This window comes from Vigna unguiculata, chromosome 6 (genome assembly GCF_037176805.1).
Source record: "Vigna unguiculata cultivar grain cowpea cultivar isolate G323 ecotype 2 chromosome 6, ASM3717680v1, whole genome shotgun sequence".
Taxonomy (NCBI): Eukaryota; Viridiplantae; Streptophyta; class Magnoliopsida; order Fabales; family Fabaceae; genus Vigna; species Vigna unguiculata.
This window is the reverse complement of record NC_140797.1, coordinates 27,704,999-27,719,095: the sequence shown is the minus strand read 5'-3', so window position 1 is coordinate 27,719,095 and position 14,097 is coordinate 27,704,999. Positions and strand designations below refer to the sequence as shown.

Sequence of the window (14,097 nt, the reverse complement as noted above, 5' to 3'; positions counted from 1 at the left end):
TCATCGATAAAAAGGGCAAACCATTTGTTTGTAATTTTCAGCTTTGATTAATTGAGAGGTTTATACCCATATTTTCATAGCTCCCATTCCTAGTATCCATTCCTAGTAGAGGTTTTACTTCCTAGGGTTCCAAAACTAGTGAGAATCTGAGAGGTTCCCCCACACAAGAGAGTTGAGCCTTCTGCTGCGTTTTGAAGGTGTTCTGCGTGAATTGATCGGAGGAACGCCGATTGGAGTGGACATTTGGTGAATTCCGTGACAGAGCGTCTCCATTAAATACTTACAATTTTTCACAGGATTGTAAAAATAAAAGAGAAGAATATGGATGAAAGCAAGGGAAACAATATCCTTCATTACATGAAAGAACTAACAAACTGGAGGATACTTTGGACAAATTCATACAATTCTCAATATCTGACTAGAGTAACACTGAAGCATCAATAAAAAAATTGAAATCACAAGTTGCACAGTTGGCTAAACAAATTGCAAATCAGTTGAGAAGCAAATTCTCTACCAAACACACAAACCAAAGCCAAAGAATTTTGCCAATCAATCAATTCAAAAACTTCAAGGATTGTTGATGGTTTGGCTGAGAATGGGGATTGTGATATAATTGTAATAGGTGTCGAGCTAAAGATATTAATCAAACGCTCTTAGGATGTAGTCCAATGTTTCATTAATCTTATTTCTGTTTTCCTTTTTCTTGGTTTTTGAGTTCTTGATATTTGTGTATCATTTTGTTTTGAACTTCTTTTAAAAAGAAAACATTTTTCTCTCTAATGTGTTTTATTGTGCGAAAGATTTTATCTTTGAATAATCTAGAATGGAAAACTAAGAATGGAGCGAAGAAAGATAAAATATCTTCTTCAACAAGTGAGATGGATGATCAAACAGATAGAGGAGATGGCAAAATCATCATTTGGGGCTATGTTGCAGGGCCTTACACTTTAAAGTGATTGTGTCATGCACCTAACTCTTAGAAAATTTTCTAGATTTGTCATTCCACCTGCTACAAGAAAAGTAGAAACTAAACTTGCATTTCTTAACCTAATTCTTCATATTTATTTTCAGGTAAAGATCATGAATATCCCTTAGCTAACCTTGAAACATTTTATGAAGTTTGCGCAAACAAAGGGAATTGGAATAAGGGGATTTTGAATCCTTGACTAGCACTTAAAGGACGCAATTAGCCAGTACTAAAGTTGGCAAACCAAGTCAAGGATCTAAACTAGAAACACAATTTACTAGTACTGAAGTTGGCCATGTAGTTAAAGAAACATAATTGGCCAATATTGAAGCTGGACAAATAGTCAAAGAACTAAAGTCGTACTAGAAGAAGAGGATGTTGAAGCCTCTAAATTTTAAGATGAAGAGTTCTTTGACAAAGATATTCACTCTAGTAGTTAAGCAATGGAAGAATCTGATGGAGAGCAAGAATGAGCCAAAAACAGAGTTCCTTTTCAAATTTTCTACATTTTAAATTCTTTTTTTAGAATAGTTTTTTTTATACATAGTCTACATGTTTTTAGGAGTTACTTTTGGAACATGGTTGGACTAGGAACTAAGAAAACACAAAACTAAATACACTCTTTGTAATCCATTTTGAAAAATTAGGGAGTGTAAGGAAGGAAAGATTGAAAAACCATTAGTGCTTAATGAGAATATGACACATTGTAAGACAATTAATGGCTAGGAGTTAGCATAGAAAAGTGAACATGCCTTGTGAGATGAGTGAGCCAAATAGTTCATGGGAGATTGAGAGAAACAACTAAGTAATTGAGCCATTAGTTTTGTGTTGAATTTTTTATGTTCATTAAGCATGTTCAACATAGAAATGATCTAGGAAAAATTTTATTGTAAATATTTTGTATAAACCAAAGCCAAACAACCGCCCAACATGATTTTGAATATAAAAAATACCCTTTTCGAACGTTGGCCTAAAACATACACCCTAAGTCTAAAATGTAGGTAATCTAACCCTTCTTACTGATGATAAATATTCAACAAATGTGTGTGTGCCATGAAAGGAAATGGTAAGTTGTAAAGTGGATGAAAAGGAACAAAGTTGGGGTATGTAAAACCAAACCCAAAAATGCATATTGTAATCAAAGCAAATTGAAATTGAGACATCTCAACCAGAAAAAGAATGTACTAAATCAATACAATGAAAGGTGTGCTCAAAGGAAATGTCATTGAAAAAGAAAATGAGATGCAAGAGAATAATAAGGTTGGAACAAACTTAGACTCATGGCACTTGCATGTTGTTTGTTTTCTTTTTTAGGAGTGAGTCTTGAACATCTTGAAAAACAAATAACTTTTGATAGCCTAACCACGTTACAAGCCCAAAAGACGTTAGTGATCTTTTCAAATGTGTGTATATGGTAGTTAAAAATGAAATACAAAGCTAAGTGGACAGTTGCAAAGTTGCCAGAGCAGACACTTTGAACACCTGAGAGGATACAATTCTGCACTTTAAAATTGAAAATCCATTGAGAGACTCTATATTGTGATTGCATTCATTTTAGCATTTTGTGTTAAATTAAAAAGTGTCAAAATTATAGTTCTTAAGCCAAGCATGATCAAATTTTTGGAAACCATTCTATAGAAGTGTTTAGGCTTTTCTTGGGACAAGCAAAGAGCTAAAGTTGGGGTACGTGATAAATGTCTAGTTTTAGTAAAATTGCATATCATTTAGACACTTATCTTGCATGATTTTAACATAAATCTTAGTAAAATAACCCATTTTACCTTTAATGATAGAATCAAGAGTAAAGAAGTTATAAAAAGTTAAAATTGATATGTTTATGGTTTTTTGCATGTAAAATGAAGAAAATTGTGGCTGATGCGACTAAGCGGTAGAAAAGATGCTGAGGTGGGAGTTGTAGTTGTGGTTGTCCTACCCGTTGATGCAACAACGTGGAAAAGGCGTTTGAGTTGAGAAAGAGGAGTCCTCTATAGTTTCCACAACCATAAGGTTGGGTGCCCTTCTCTTTTTGGGTGGAGCTGCAATAGCTTTCCCTTTCTTGGAGGTAGGAACCTCATAAGTTGTCTGTCTCTTTGGTGCCATCTACAAAAGAATCACAATTATGAACATCCACACCTTATACACGACAATCAATCCACTATTTTCTTCATAGTTTCATAAAATGCGACTTCCATGCTCTTTTAATTCCCCAAACTTTTAGAAATAACATGATCAAGAATCAAAACATGAATTTTAAGCACACTCAAGGATGATATATATACTTCAAGTCAGTTCTCCATTTACGAAGCCAACATGCAACCTTAAAAACACAATCTTTATTCAAAAACAAGAGAACACAATTTTTGAGTCATCTTTGTACTTGTTGTGATTGTTCAAAAACTAATGGCTCTAAAATCTTTTAGCACAAATGAATTTGATGTGTAGAGATTTGATGAAGATATTGCATAAAGACTTGATAAGGTTATGAAGGATTGATGGATATTGATGAAGACTCAATAACATGATGAAGACTTCAAGAAATGGTGTGTTGATCAAGCATGAAGTGTGCTTTATTTTGCTATTATGTGATGATCTTGAAACTTGAAGATTTAAGTTTAACCTAAAGACGTTTTGACATGGAATAACTGACTTGTGTCTTTTAGTCTATTAAAAGGTTTTTTAACATGGTAATTGACTGATTGTTATTGTTTTGTTATTAAGATATTTAATTAGCTAAATTATCATTTACTTAGTTGATTTCACTTAAGTCAAGCGAAATCAACAGATTCAACAGATAAATCAACATGTTGAATATGCTAACAAACAAACAAACTATAAAGTCTAGTTTTTAAGGGAGATCAGTAACACTTCATAATTTGAGCGCGAAATATGTGTGAATCTTTTCGAAAACTTGTTCTTTTTGAACTACATAGTCTTGCAGCTGTTTGTGATTGATTCTTGGAGCCTTGGAGACTTGTTGGCTTGGAGTTGGTGCCTTGAAGAAAGCATTTGGTTAGCTAGGGAGAGCCATCTCCAAGGTTTAGTCTTTCTTGGATACCTGGGTGTAATCTAGCATGACAATAACCTAGTGCTCAAATAGGTTGGTTAGTTATTTAAATTGTGTTTGTAGTTAGGGTTTGAGTAAGGAGGTTAATTAAGTTGATTATATATATATATATTACACTCATGTATAAAACATCTGGCATAAAAAAATTTCTTACCTTTTTAGTTATTTCTTGAAACACAAAGGTGGATGTGAGAGACATGTTAAAATTTGTCATTATATCATAATTGGATTATTTATGATTTATTTATATAATTCTACAATTATGGTATATTAGAGGCCCAAATGTATGAGATAACTAATTAAAACTTGATTTTTTCTAATAATGTAATAGAAAAGAAAAAAATAATTATGGAGTTAGTCTAATAATTAATAAATATATTTTAGAATTTTAAAAATTTTAAAAACATTTCAAATAAATTTTGGCGGTTTTTAAGTATGAAAATATGATATATTTTGTGGCGGTTTTTAACTATAAAAATATGACATATTATATGTAGGTTTTTAACCGTAAAAATATGATATATTTGTGGTGGTTTTTTACCGTCAAAATATGATATATTTTTTGTCAATTTTTAACCTTTAAAATATGATATATTTTGTGGTCGTTTTTAACTATTAAAACATGATAAAATATAATCAATTAGATTACATTTTGTACTGATTTTTAATCGTTGTTATTTTTTTTTCTTTTCTGACAACAATAACTGTAGTTAGAATATTTTTGTCACAAACTATTTTTTACTTTTGTAATTGTGATGGATACTTTTTTTTTTAACCATCGGAAATTTCATTTTTAACGATTTTTAACCGCTAAAATTTGTAATTTTAACCTTCACAAATATCAATGTTTTTTGTATTGATAATCTTCTCTTTTTATTTCAAAATTACTTTAATAAATACTAATTGTATAAAACAAGTGTTTTTCTTAGAAAATAAAATTAACCCAATAGTATTGATATATGTTTACATTATCATCTCATATTGTGCTTTTTGTAAAACTATCCATCTAGTCGCTCACACAACATTATATTCTAAATGGCATGAATTATAAAAAAAATATTAAAATCTTAAAAATAAAAAGGACTTCAAATTTTAAAAATATCAACATACAAATAGCTTTTCTTTAATAAATAACTACATAATCCTAATTTCTGATTGTGAATGAAAATAAGTTGGATTATATTTCAACGACGACTTACTCATGTACATAATGTTTTCAAAACTTGCCCATTTGGATAATATCCCATTAAAATTGTACCACTATGACAAACTTATCCCATTTACTTCCACCTAGTCTAATTTATTCATAATCTCTTCATTTTCTTCCTTAATAAAGTAAGTGCAAATTATTTTGTTATTTAGGCCGGTTGTATGATTGAGAGATGGTAAATTTGGGCCGGTTGTGACAATTTAATTCATGATTACATGACAGTGTAGGACTTCATGAGTATCCCATTCAATGCATAAATCTAGAATTGAGTGTTGAATAGTTTATGTCAAAATTATAAAGTTGATGAATTGATCATGTATGATATATTGTGAAATGTTCAAGCCTAGTAATTCTGGTTATGTAAAATAGTTTATATTACGTGATGGCCATATAAAATACTATTAACTTACCCTGTTTCCTGTGTTGGGTTATAGGTTATCCACTTGCAATGATCATATGTTGTACGTAAGCATATGATAGTGCATGTAAAGATCCTCAACAATGAGATAGCTCAAGAGTGATATAGACAGAAAGGGGTTGCATATGTATAGTTTTTTTTTTTTATGTTTTGCATATTTCCTCTAATTTAGAATACTTTTATGTTTTTTTTGTGTGTAAAACTTTATTGTGTAACTTGTGAGGAGTATGATAATACACAATTCATATACTATGTAGTTGTTTTGCTTATATATAAAATTTCAAAAACATTAATATAGTACAATGATTCTATTAAAATTGGAATTACATTTATAATTTTATAAAATAAGTCTTTTACTCTGAAATAAAATTAATGCACTAGTATTGATATATAGTTTACATTATCATCTCATATTGTGCATTTCGTAAAAGTATCAAGCATAGTCGCTCACACTACATTATACTCTAAATAGCGTCAATTATAAAAAAGATATTGAAATATCAAAAAATAGAAAAACTTCAAATTTGAAAAATATCAACAACCATTAAATAACTTTTTTAATAAAGAATTACATAATCCTGATTTCTTATTGTAATGAGATTACGTTGAGCAAAGTCAATCATTATCGGATCCACATAAATATTTGTTTGAAAAAATATAAAAAAATTTTGTTGATTTTTGGAGAAAAAAATATATTTTAACAACTAAATTAATTTTGCAAGTTTAATTAAAAGGAACCATCTTAGAACAAACCTAAATCTAGTTTCGCATACCACTTCCTATGTAGGTTTTTTTTTTGTAGTTTTTCTTGATAAATTATGGTGACAACTCCATTCTTTTTTCAAAAGATGTCTTTCTCAATGTGTTTGCCATGCAAGTAGGACTTAGTCATGTACATAATTTTTTCAACACTTGCCCATCTGGATAATATCTCATTTAAATTGCACCATTGTGAGAAACATTTCCATTTAATATCACATGATCTAATTTATTCATAATCTCTTCATTTTCTTCCTTAATAAAGTAAGTGCAAATTATTTTATTATGTTTAAAAGTAAATAAAATATAAAATTTACCTAAAGCCATGCTTGTGATTTACATATACCAATAATACAAAATGTAAAGAAAAATATTTAATGTAAATAAAAAATAAAAATCACCTTAATTTTATCTTGTCTCTTAGTTTTGTATTGGAAAAAAAAGCTAATAGCTTTATTAATGGATGCATTACTTCTAAATAAAAGGGTAAGTAACATATGATTATCATAAGGACTAGGAATTATATTTGAGATTCAATGGTGGCAATTTACCATCAATAAATACAAAAAAATCCTTTAATCCATAATCTTTTTAGCCTTCTATGGGGCAACAAACAACACCTTTATTATATACCTTCTTATGAATTAGTTTGTGCACCTCACTGAAGTTCCATGAGTAGGAAACGATCTACCAAACAATTCCATTTTTTCTGACATGATTTTCAAAATGTGCAAAACTAATATCTGTCTAAAATAAATGGTTAAATTACTCTTTTAGTCCTTGTATTTCTTTAGTGTCACACCAGTCCTCCAACTTTTCATTGTCTCAATTTGGTCCTTGTTTTTGTAAAAATGATTCAATTTGATCCTTGCCGTTAATTTTGACCAAACGGTGTTAAAGTCAACGCCACATGTCAATTTCTGGTTTTTTTGAATTTTTCAATTTTTTGAATTTTTGAATTTTTTTTATTTTTACACGTGTCACTTCACAATTGTGCCACATGTCAAAATGATTCAATTTGGTACCTATATTTGTTTTTAGCTTTAATTTAGTCCCAATTTTTTTAAAAATGAAGCAATATTGTCTCTCTTTAAATTGAAACTCATTTTACTTTTTGTATAAATCTTATGATGATATTCTTACTAAAATTTACATTTTTATTAAATATTTGTAGAAATATTTTTAAACAAGTTTTTTTAGTTTTATTATTAAAAAAAGTTAAATCCCAAACTTAATTTCAACAATTAACAATTTTATCATAAAAGTATCATATTATACAAACTTAGTGAAGATTAAAAATTAAATAACTATTGTCACACATAAGTTTAGGAACTAAATTTCAAGTTCAAAACAAAACTAAAATTTAATGATTTATATAGAATTTAAAGTTAATTTAAAATATTTCTAGAAAGATTTAATAAAAACGTTAATTTTATTAGGAATATCACCATAACATTTATAAAAAAGTAAATTTAGTGTCAATTTAAGGAGGGGCAATATTGTTTCATTTTTACAAAAATTGGGACTAAATTGATACTAAAAACATATATAGGGACTAGATTGAATCATTTTGACACGTGGCACAACCGTGAAGTGACATGTGTAAAAAATAAAAAAAAATTCAAAAAAACAAGAAATTGACACTTGATGTTGACTTTAACTTCATCTAGTCAAACTAACGGTAATGACTAAATTGAATCATTTTTTAGAAAATGACGACCAAACTAACATTACTTGACAAATAGAAGGACCGAAAGAGTAATTGAACCAAAATAAATTGATGTGAAATAAGTGCTTAGAAAAGAAAAAGAAAATGCGGTTTTTTCCCTTACCCTTGTTAAAGAATATTAATCCATGGCAAAGTTTTTCATGAATAAGGATAATGCATGCATTTGAAAAATCCAACAAAAATAATAATGTACACAACATATTGGAGACAATCCATAGGACTAGCATGAGAATGAATTCCAATTATTAATACATTAGTTTCAATGTATCAAATTATTTTACTAGGATTTGATTCATCTAGAGTGAGTAAAATGATATAAGCCATTTCAATCACTAATGAAAAATTTATGTATATGAATATGAATGCAATATCAACTATTAAGATTATTGATTTTACTCTCTAAGTTGAATGACTCATTTTAGAGGATCTAGATCTATTTTACTACAGGTAGAAAGCAAGTAAAATTTATGAAGATACCACAATTCTTGTCATAAGAACTTTAGGTCTATGAAACTAGTCACTACTAGTACCTTGCTTTTAGCCTCTCAAAATCTTATGATTTTCAAAAATATGTGAAACCATGCAAGCATCAATTTTCACATGCACTACCCGATTACCATCTGGTTGCGAGACAATTTTAATAGCTTACAATATCAAAATTTTGAAATTATATAACCTTTTTTCCTCCTACATCTTATTAATAATGTAGTATTCACTTATTATTTCTCACAAACTCAACATTGATTATTTTTTTGGCAATAAAAATTTCTCCATGTATTTTGGTTGTAATTGTAATTCTTTATAAAAATCAAAGGAGCTTTGTACTCGTGCAAAGTAACATATGTATAAGAAAATGGTCAAGTTGGTATAGGCGGAGAGTATACAAGTGTGTAACTATATAACCTTGTTTCGTCCTATCTTATGAATAACGTAGTATGCACTTGTTATTTCTCACCAACCTAACATTCATTATTTGTTTGGCCATAACAATTTCTTGATGTATTTTTGTTGTAATTGTAATTCTTTATAAAAATCGAAGGTGCTTTGTACTTGTGCAAAGTAGCATATGTATAAGAAAATGGTCAAGTTGGTACAGGTGGAGAGTATACAAGAGTGTAAAGTCCCATATTGTTTAGGGTATATTAATTAATGAAAATCAAGAGATATAAAAAAGAAGTGTGTGTAGGTCCAACATACTTACCTAGATGGGGTCTATGGTTGATCATGAAGGCTCGTGGCCTAAGGTAGTGACTTTCATTGCACTCTTGGGGTATGCTACCTTAAGGTATGCCAAAATGGTAGAGCCTACACCATAATTTGTGGTAATGGAGTTTGTGTTTGCGCAACTCCTTTATTGTAGCTCAACATTTTCTACAGAAGCTAAAGCAAGTGATATTACTATGCACTTTAATTTACATTATAATGTCTAGATATTATATATTATCTATTTCAAAAGAACTTTGGCCACAATGTATAGAGAAAATAAAATATGGTGTGTGAATTTCAAATAAATGTCCTATCTTCTAATCTATTTGAGTGAAATAAAAATATGCATTGGAATAAATGTATTATTAATTTACTACTAAGTCATTGTCTTTTAATAACATTTGATTCATTTATTACTGATTTTATATATAGATTTATGTTGACGTCTCAGTTTTGAATTTATTGTATGTAAGTAATCAATATAGACAACATCATTAAAATTTAGGTTCAGGTTGAATAAATGTACACTTAACTTTTAAGTTAGTTACTGAAATAGTCATATGAATTTGTTTAACGATATATACAAGAGCAAAAAGAACATTAATATATTTTTGGGATATATTCATTATTTTTAAATATTTAACTAATGATATCACTTTTAATTTTTTTTATAACATTATATTATCTACAATAGATATATTCTTCTCTTATTGTTTATTTAGCCTTTTGTTCTTTTGTCTATATGTTTTACTCAGTACATCACTGAAAAAGTAGTGAGAAGTGTGGAGGTTGTGGTACAAAAGAAAAGTATGGATGGTTATGGAACATACTTACTTGGACGAGATTAATGGGTGATCAAGAAGGGCCATTGTTTAGGACAGTGACATCCATTGCACTTAGGAAGTGTGTTGCTCTAAGGGCTGCCCAAGTGGTGGAGCCTACGTCAAAATTTGTGGCAGAGGAGGCCTAAGTTTTTGCGATCCCTACATTCCATTCATAAGTTTTGTTTTGTTTGTGAAATTTAGGTTTATTCATATTTATCTATGATCTTAAGTGTTGTGTTATTTATGTAGTTCAGGTTTTCCCACAGTCTTTAAGGTTGAAGGTTAATTTATTATAGTATTCACATTGAGTTTTTATTTGTTACTTTTTTTTGTAGTTTCTATATTTTATTAGGTAAATTTTGTTCATTGATTAAAATCCAGAAACATTAAAACTTACAATCATATTGGATATGAGGATGTGCAAAATCTTTCTACAACGAAAAAAATCTATGCCAGACAAGTATTTAGAGAGAAGTGTCTTTAATCTTGGAACAAAAAAGTTGAAGCTAGTCTAGTTTATGTTTCCTTTTGGTAAACCTTTGATGCTTTCACACTGCCATAGTGTAATCTAAAGTTTATTAGACTTTTTATTTCTAATCATTTACTGATCTATATTTTGTGTTCAAATGCACAAACAACTTTTCAAAGGTAAAATTTCCTAAGATCACAACACGTTAATCATATTAGTTTTGACTATCTCATTCTAGACACCCAAATCGTAATGTTAAGGACAAATGTGAAGAAAACATTTAAACATAAAACCTTTTCTATATTATAATAATTGCAGTTTGTAGGTTCAACACATGAAATGCACAATGGTTGAGCAACAAATGATAAGTGATGTTGTGTATTCCTCTAACTCGTCTAAAAGACAAAGATATGACATTTTCTAAGATTTCGAGGTGTAGACACTCATAGGAACTTCTCTAACCATCTTTATAAAGCTTTAATGCAAAAGAAAGTTTTGGTGGATGATGCGGGTACCTCAGAAGAACTAGAAAAAGTGATAAAATATTATGATTTATTAGGAGTAGGAAGTAGAGTCATCATTCCAACTGCAAATAAACAAGTACTTAGCCAAATTGAGGAAGTATATAAGGTTAAGGAATTAAGATCTCATCTTTGTAACACCCGAGAAAATTAAATAATTAAATAAATAATTATTTAATATAAATTTCCATAATGGAATCTTTATGAAATTTAATGTGGGGAGTTGTGATAGGGAACAATACTAGCTCAAGTGGTTGAGAGTACTTGGCTATTAAGAGAGGACTTGGGTTTGAGTCTTGTGGATGTCATTTGTGTGTTAATTTAATTGTTTTATTGTTTTAAATAGGCTTGACCATGGTGCATGATAATATAATCTTAGTTGTATAAGAATTATCTTGAAACATGAATTGGTTGGTTGGTTGTGCATTCACTTAGCAAGTGTGTGATTGTGTGTTCAAACCTTAACTTATGCAAAAATAGGTTTCTTTTTGCGAAAAATCTTTTTGGTCATGAAGGGAAATGTTCAGAAACCCTAGCCATCATAGGGATGGAAGGGCTAAGAGGACCTCCTGTTAATGGCATTTGATGGCCATTGCCATTAACGCCTCATAATAATAATTTTTGTTTTTATTATTAATTAAATTAAATTAGGGTGGAAAATGGGAGGAAAGGAGAGGCCTTCAGAGAGTTAACTAGAGGAATGAATTTGGCATTGAGAAAAAAGAGTTTGGGCACCTAGTAAAGAGAGTATTGAGGGTTGCAATCAACTTTTGAAAGGAAACAAGGGCTAAGGAAAAAATGGGCTAAGGAATTTTAGGCGTTAATCTGTTGTTAATTGATTGGATGTTGTATGTATTGTATGTGAATCTTTGGTCCTTGCCATTTTCTGGATTCTTTTCGTGTTTCTAGAAATTTTCAAAAACCACTTTGCTGCCTTGAAGGTCTGCCAGGCGAGCCATGTGTATTGTTGTTAGTTTCTGGGTTTCTGCCAGAAATTGCCTGGCGGCATGAACTAGCCGCCAAGCGACACAACTAGAGTAACCCAGTTTTTTAGGTTTTTACATGAAGCGCTTGGCAGCGATGAATACCCGCCAAGCGACGCAAGCAAGATTGCCTCATTTTTATTGTTTTGTGGTTTTTGGGTTATTCAGATTGAGGGAAAAAGGTTCTTAGCAACTGGATACATTGCGAACTGTTAAGAATTATTGAATTGTGTTGTGGTTCGAGGAATAGGTTGAATCATTGTGAGTATGATCATAAGTGCATTTTAGGATTTTGGGAAAAGTGGGATTTTGATGTTCGGGGATCAATTGCGGTATGAATTGCACTGAAAAGCTAGTGGATATGATGTAGGTTGAGTATTTGTACAACTGTAGGCATGATTAGTTGTTGGATTGTGAAACTAGACATGGGGAATTGAGGGTTGTCATAGGTGCAAAGAAATTTTTGGGTTTTACCTAGAATTGTATGCACCGCCTAGCGGACCTGGCTTTCCGCCAAGCACCAACACAGGGAAAAGTGGCACTACATGTTGTGTATGATGGAATTACATGGCTAAGTGTTGAGGTTTCATGATCGGATTGCAAGAGGGTTGTTGGAAGGGTGATTGTAGTTATTCAGTGAGTAAGACTTGATTGTGGTTGAGATATGCATTATTGGTTACTAGAATTGGAGTTCATAAATTTAGGTTTAACTTGTGATTGGGTTTGAAGGTGGATATGGTTTCAAATGGGAATGGTATGCGTGCATTATAAATGTATAGGCATAAGAGCAATATGCATCACGTTAAAGTGTAGGATTTTCAGGCGATACCTGGAAATCCAAAGATTTTTAGAGCGTGTGGCGCCTGGCGGCGAAAGCCTTATGCTAAGCGGTCTGCAACCAAACTTCGCTTGGCGGCGCTTAGGCAGGGGACAACGGGTTGTTCCAATGGATTGGTGCGTGTTCTACAATGCTTTACATGACACCTTAAGGATGAAGCTTACTAAGGCATTCCTTGAGTTGTGGCTCAAAATGGAGGGTAAACACGCGGTGATCTCGAGTTGTGTCCTAGTGATATTGGAAAACCAGTTTGAGTATGCGAGTTGTGGCCCATATGGATGGGTTCCACTTGATTAGGAAAATAATGGGTTGTGGCTAGTGAGGTTGTAAATCTTGTGTTGAAAATACAAATTGTGGTTCATATTGGGAACTCAACCTAGCGTTACAGATGGTGGTCCGTAACAGGATAGTCCCGTAATGTATCTACAAGTTGTGACTTGTAGAGGTGGAACCACGAGTTGTGGCTTGTGGTAGCAAGGATTATCTTAAGGTCACCATCTGAGGATGTAGAGCGTGGATGAACATGGTAGTGATCATGTTTTATGGAATCGGGGTATGGAGGATTCCCGGCCAAGTGTGTGTGTGTGTGTGCACTTTATTTTGGTTATGTATGTATTTATGTTGTTAGCTCACCCTATCTGCTTGTGTTTGGCGATTATCGTGTAATTCGTTACATGGGAGTAGATGATGTTATAGGTGGAACTAGTGAGGTATAGCATCAGAGAGGGGCAACATGGCAGTTTTGTTTTATTCATTATATCTACTATTTTTTGTACATGATTTATAACCAATTTTTGGATATGTAAACTTTGAGTTAAAGTACAAATTTTGGATTTTAGCGGTTTTAATAAAGTTGAAATTTTCTCGCGTTTTGGGAGAGTTTTTATTCAATGTGATATTATTACTATTATTATTTCTATTTTACTTAAATTAGTAATATCTGGCTAGGATATTACAATCTCTCTCTGAAAAAATGGGTTTAAACCCAAAAATGTTGGGTGAATAGATCTTAATCTTTGTTTCAATATCTCCAATGTGAAATATTGAATTAAATGGTCACATTGTACATTGTATAACTATTCAGCTCCTCTTTGACCAATCTTCTTAAC

The 14,097-nt window shown here is 31.0% G+C and overlaps 2 non-coding genes across 2 annotated transcripts; both read left to right on the top strand.

The window, feature by feature from the left end:
• Positions 1-9,340: 9,340 nt before the first annotated feature.
• LOC114189372 (U1 spliceosomal RNA) lies at positions 9,341-9,499 on the top strand. Its single transcript, XR_003605675.2, has one exon. It is a non-coding gene; the product is annotated as a U1 spliceosomal RNA (small nuclear RNA).
• A 680-nt stretch (positions 9,500-10,179) lies between these two features.
• On the top strand, positions 10,180-10,338 carry LOC114189269 (U1 spliceosomal RNA). Its single transcript, XR_003605587.2, has one exon. It is a non-coding gene; the product is annotated as a U1 spliceosomal RNA (small nuclear RNA).
• Positions 10,339-14,097: the final 3,759 nt, after the last annotated feature.